General features: G+C 52.8%; 1 long non-coding RNA gene across 1 annotated transcript; it reads right to left on the minus strand.

The window, feature by feature from the left end:
- Nucleotides 1-161: 161 nt before the first annotated feature.
- Nucleotides 162-4,904, minus strand: LOC121674114. The gene is made up of 3 exons (XR_006019461.1): nucleotides 4,422-4,904; nucleotides 2,038-4,032; nucleotides 162-581 (listed from the first exon to the last, which is right to left on the minus strand). It is a non-coding gene; the product is annotated as an uncharacterized LOC121674114 (long non-coding RNA).
- Nucleotides 4,905-6,284: the final 1,380 nt, after the last annotated feature.

Here is a 6,284-nt window from a genome sequence, read left to right on the forward strand (position 1 = left end):
GCCGAGCCGCAGTATGTTGTGCTCAGTTTCAAGGCTACTTGGAAGAGGGGGGTACTTGAAGAACGCCTTCTAGCTGGACGCGTCCTTCTGAGTGTGCTCCAGCTGCATGGACTCTGCAGCATTGAAGGTGTAAGAACCTGCTTCTGGCGTGGTTGTGACCAGGAGTGCAACACAGCGCCTTCCTTTCTGTAGCAGCCAGAGCATTCTCAGCTACATGTGCTTGTGAAGCAGCTCTTGGCTGGACATTTGAAATTCGCTCCACTGAGTACATGCAGCCGGTACTCTGCTGCTTCATTCTTCGCCTTCTGCGGTCTGGACAGAACTGAAGCCCAGCGATGCCTTTGAGCTTTGCTGCTCTTCAGTGTGTGTACTGCACGCATCCACAGTGCGCTGTACACGGATTTTCCTCAGCTCGACGTACAATCATTTTCTTGCTGTTTCACGGAGTCCAAACTGTCCGCGTAGCTCTCGCTCAGCGAAATGCGTCAGGAGAGAAACACTTGCTGGAGTAGCTTTTCGCTGGCCAAGACTTTCAACACAGCACCACACTCTGGGCGACGAGGAGGACAAAGGAAGAACACCTTTTCGCCCTGCCACGTTCTTCTGTGTGAGACGACTCTCCGCGTCTTTGCTCCCTGCAAGGCTCTAATGTGTGCGGTGCTACTTGGAAGTGAGAAGGCAGGTGCAGAGAGCACCGCGATCTGACGGCGCTGTGCAGCCTGTAAAGGAAAGAGGACTGCCACTGGAATGTGCTGCAAATACAAGTTCCCACGCGTCGGGGTAAGCGCCGGGTATGCCCGTTGATCTAAAGCTGTTCTCTGTGCCAGACGTAGCCGAGAATCTTTCCCTTTACATTCAGGCTGCAAAGCAAACAGAACGTGGTGCTACCAAGGGCAGAGAAGGAAAGTGCACAGCCCAGGTGTGTTTCGGAAGAATCAGCAAACTGGAGCGATTCTCTGGAGCGTTTCTCTGCCGGCGTGCCCTCTGTGCGACAAGATGACGACGGTTCGACTCCGGCAGAATGAAAAGAACGAAATGGTATGAAGAGCATAAGAATGAAGGCAGAAGCACCGAGCCGGCACAGCACCGAGCACAGGCTGCAAGAGGAAGCGTGGCTGCCGCTCGCTTGTATTCGGATTCAAATTAGCAGTTGAAAACAGAAAGTTCAACTTGCAGCTACTTGTGCTTCTACCTAATTCTCTTCCAGCTTTCCCAGGAAAGAATTGTGCCGGGGTTTATGCTTCGTGATGCAGAGATTACAATGGTAGATGCGATGGAGAATGGAAATACAGAGTGCAGCGGACAGTTTCTGGTGCTTTACGTGAGGCAAGGGGAAAGGGCAGCCCAGCAGTGGCTTTCACTTTTGGAGCCTTTTTCTTTGGGAGCAGCTGCTGCAAGTGGGAAACGGAGCTGCGCGAGTGAAGAATGTGACGGCACGTCTATCTGTGAAGGAAGCTGCCGAGCCGCAGTGTGTTGTGCTCAGTTTCAAGGCTACTTGGAAGAGGGGGGTACTTGAAGAACGCCTTCTAGCTGGACGCGTCCTTCTGAGTGTGCTCCAGCTGCATGGACTCTGCAGCACTGAAGGTGTAAGAACCTGCTTCTGGCCAGGTAGTGTCCAGGAGTGCAACGGCTGCACCTTCCTTACTTTGTGGAGCAGCCGGAGCATTCTCAGCTACATGTGCTTGTGAAGCAGCTCTTGGCTGGACATTTGAAATTCGCTCCACTGAGTACATGCAGCCCGGTGCTCTGCTGCTTCGTTCTTTGCCTTCTGCGGTTAGGACAGAACTGAAGCCCAGCAATGCCTTTGCCGTTCTTCAGCGTGAACATGGCACGCAGCCACAGTGCGCTGTGCACGGATTTTCCTCAGCTCGATGTACAATCATTTTTTTGCTGTTTCACAGAGTCCAAACTGTCCGCGTAGCTCTCACTCAGCGAAATGCGTCAGGAGAAAACCACTTGCTGGATTAGCTTTTCGCTGGCCAAGACTTTCAACACAGCACTACACTCTGGGCGACGAGGAGGACAAAAGAAGAACACCTTTTCGCCCTGCCACGTTCTTCTCTGCGAGACGACTATCCGCGTCTTCTCTCCCTGCAAGGCTCTAATGTGCGTGGTGCTACTTGGAAGTGAGAAGGCAGGTGCAGAGAGCACCGCGATCTGACGGCGCTGTGCAGCCTGTAAAGGAAAGAGGACTGCCACTGGAATGTGCTGCAAATACAAGTTCCCACGCGTCGGGGGCATGCTCTGGGTAAGCCCGTTGAACTAAAGCTGTTCTCTGTGCCAGACGTAGCCGAGAATCTTTCCCTTTACATTCAGACCGAATGTGCTGCTGTATGTCGCTGAGAGGCAAAGTGCATAGCCCAGGCGTGTGTCGGCACAAGCAGTCGGCTGGAGCATTTGGCTGCCGGCACCGTGCTCTCTGGGCGAGAAATAGACGACGCTTCGACTCCGGCAGAACGAAAGCGCCACATGGGTACTAAAGAGGCCGAACGAAGGCGCCGAGCACCGGGCTCGTGTCCGCAGCGTACAAACTGAGAAAGGAGCGTGGCTGGCGCTCGCCTGCCTGCCGACTTCACGTTTAGCATTGAGAAGGAGGAAGTTCAACGACAGCTACTTGTGCTACTACTTATCCCTCTTCCAACCATCCCTGGGAACACTGGCGCTTACCTTTCGGCTCCGAGATGCAGAAAACACAGTGGTCGATGCCAAGGAGAGGGGAAGTAGAGAGTGCAGCGGGGAGTTGAAGTGCCTTTACGTGAGGCAAGGGGAAGGTGCAGCCCAGCATTGGCTTTTCCTTCTAGTTCTTTTCTTCAGGAGAGCAGCTAGCAACCGAGCTGCGAGAGCCAACAATGGGATGGCCCGTCTGTCAGAGAAGCCGCAGTCTACAGTGCTGTAGACTGCTATGCACAGGTTTAATGCTGCTGTCACTACACGGTACTTTTGGAACGGCTTCTCTCCTGACTCTCCCATCTCTGTGAGCTCTAGCTGCTTGAACTTGGCCACACTGAAGGTGTGTGGACGTGATTGCGCTGTGAGTATCAAGTCTTCCAGAGATGAGGGATAGTCAACAAATGCTTTCTCACCTGGCCCATCTCTCAGTCCCAGCTGGAAACGCTGCGCTGCAAGGGTGGACTTAGCCACTCTGAGAGAATGTGATGACGCTCTATAGATAGTTGCGAAGGAAAGTGCTCGTCACTGCAATGTTTCGCCTAGTTTACAGACTTTAGAGGGACTATGAAGGCCAACGCCTTGTTCTAGCACTTGTTCTCTGCGTGCAGCTGCTGGATGTTTGGAAGGGCTTTGGGATCCGCGAGAGGTGGAAGGTAGGATGGTACCTAGAGCTTGAAGGAAAGTGCGTCTCTCCAGGACTTTTGATGCAGTTCAGTGGGTGCGAGTTCCATGTTGAGCATGTTCAAGATGGCACAGAAAAGGTTCTGAAAGAAAGAGGCCGTGCTGGAACTGCCTTGACTTTTGCCGCTTAGAAACTGCACAGCCAACAATGAAAAGATTCCTCCTGCTTCCCCGCGACGCGCAGGATCACATTCTTTTGTGTCTCCAAGAAGCAGGATGCACAGCGGAGCTCTTCCACCAACTGCTCGCACACGACTGCGGCCGCGCCAGCGAAGTGCTTGGCTTTTTCCCCGGCACTGTCAGCGCTCATCGAAACAACCGCACGATGGCGCTGACGACTTGCAAAAGAAGGCCAAGCACCTGGCGCTGCTCGAAACCACCCCAAGGGCAGAGGCAAGTTACAAACGTCCCCTGCACTCCAATCAACAGCACATCAGGACAAAAAGATTTCCCTCATCTTCCCCTTCCAAGAGCAGACTCTTCTTTACATCACACTCCAAGAGCCAGACAAACCTCTTTGGCCCAAACAAATCTTTTCCCTCTCGCAGATTCTGCCCACCAACTTGAAACCATCTGGCAAAAACAGAGCTCAAAACAGTGCCAGCTGAGGAAGCTCTTGCTGCCTACAACTTCAACTGCACCCCTCAAACTAGCAGCACACACGCTGTTCTCAGCACTTTCCTTCTCAGCTCTAGCTACCATCCTAAGCCTTTCCTCTCCTAGAGTCAGGATCCAAAGACAACGGCACCACGGACTGCTCACACACTAAAGGCATCAGGACAAAAGGCTCACAAGCTTGGCCTTTGCATTCCCAAGGACAGCTTAACAGCTCTAACCCAGAGAGAGCTCTGCCTCTTGGGAAAAGCCTTTAAAATCCCTAAGAGCACCGGCTGTGCACATCCAAACCTGCTTTCCTTGCCAAGAGAGCAACTACAAGCCCATCTCCAAAGAAACGGCATCCCCTCCTCCAAAACACAACACATCCAGCCACTGATCCACCTCCAGAATTGAATAGATCCAACAATTGCCCCTACACGCCCAGGGGCCAGAAGAGAAATGTCTTGCTGGACTATTCCTCCCCATGCTACCTTAACATCTGCTCCAGCAACACTGGCGCTATGTCCTTGCCTTCCCAAGGAAAGGCACTCCGAGTCTCTTGGCCTTGCCTTGCCTTCAGTACCTTGTCTAGTTCTTCTTAAGCTACCCTTGCTCTGCTTCCTTTGCCTACGTCTGCCTTGCCTTGCACTACTTACCACTTGCTGGCTTTGCTTTGCCCTGCTTACCACTCTTTACCTCACCTTCCATGCAGGCAAGGCGCTGCAAAGCAAGTGCAGGCAATTGTGGGCAAGTCAAGGGAGAGGTAAGCAAGGCCAGAGCAGTGAGGGGAAAGCAAATGGAGTGGTAGGCAAGAGAAGGCCCAGACGTTAGAGGCAAGGCTGGCCGTAGGAAGGGAAGTCCACTGATGGGTAGGCCAGGCAGAAACAAGAAGGGCTTGGCAAGCCAAGGCCCTGGAGGAAAGCAGTAGGCAGGTCAAGGGCAGGGCATGGACGTGCAAAGGAATGCAAGGCTCCAGAGAGCTAGCAGGGCAAGGCAAGGAAACTGTTGTGCTGCCAAGGCAAGGCAAGGATAGGCAAGGCAGGTGAGAAGTACATTCGAGGACTGCTGGTACACAAAAGCGGCCAGGACCAACTGCTCTGTGTGGCCTTGCTTGGCGAGGCGAGGCAGGGCAATGAGGGTCCTAGAAGGAAAAGGAAAGGTGAGGCCAGACCTAGATGAATGTGAAAGGAAGTCAGGTGGGGGATGGGTGAGCAAGTCAATGCAAGGCAGGGGAGAAAAGGCAGGTTGATGGAAGGCTACAGAGAGGGCAGCAAGGAAACGCAAGGCATGGGGAAGCATGTGAGGAGTAGGTGCTGCCAGCCGGCCGGGATGGCAGGGGCAGGGCAACTGCAAGTAGCATGGCGGGGATGTGGAGGGGGGTGTTAGTGTGTGTGTGTGTGCAGCGGAGTGCAGGGTAAGTGCAGGTGTGTGTGTATGTGCATAGGGGGGTTTTGTGCCAGGTGCTGTGCCGGGGGGAGCCCTCCCACCGCCAAGAAGGTGTGGGAGTGAAAGGAGTAACATAGATGTGTCTTTACAAAGAGACCGTGTGAATCCGTCCTTAGACAAGGCTAGGAATTTACTGGTAGGGGAGTAACAGAAGAAAGTATTAGTTCTAGAAACTGTTACTAATCGACAGAGACTGTTGCTCAGCCAAGGCCCTGTTAAATTCCTGAACCTAGAGCAAGGCAACAAAGACTTAATAGCATTAGGAATAGTTTTGTTTTCTTCCTTCTCCATACCAAGAGGGGGGTGCATATTAGAGGGGAGCATAGAGTAGGCGGTTCCGGAAGTCTGTAATTCCCGAGTACCTCAGAGGGTGCTGTTGCCAGGAACTTAGCATAAAAAGGGGGCTGCGTCCCGCAATCAGTTGAGAGACTCCATGGCAAAAGCCCCATGGCCTCTCCCTGTAGTTGAAGAATGTTCCAGGACTCCTCTGTCTCCTTTTTGGTGGATGAAGAAACTCAGAAAGCAACACTTCTGCCAGAACTCTCCAAGATGCCCCCTTTGCTCCCAGTGACTCCATCACTGCCCGGGAAGCTGTCTTTTCTACCAGAGGAGTTCAAGATACAGTTAAAAGTCATGTGGCAGAGAAAAAAGGCAAGAATTGGTTTACAAGGGATGGCAAACAAGAGATACCAGAAGCTTTGGCCCTACCAATATTAAAAGAACTCCGTGAAGAGAGTCCTTGCACTTCCTGAGGACTGGCAGAAGCCTTCCTCATGCTGTATGGTGCTGGGGGTCTTTTTAGACTGGCAAAACGAGCTGTTGAAGGTTGCTTGAGCTGTGCTAAAGCAAACAGCCAAGTTACAAAGTAACTTGCCAGGGGAGGGAGGCCT

The sequence above is a fragment of the Corvus kubaryi genome, unplaced genomic scaffold, assembly GCF_017639235.1.
Source record: "Corvus kubaryi isolate FWS band 111438036 unplaced genomic scaffold, C.kubaryi_AGA036_p1.0 122, whole genome shotgun sequence".
Lineage (NCBI taxonomy): Eukaryota > Metazoa > Chordata > Aves > Passeriformes > Corvidae > Corvus > Corvus kubaryi.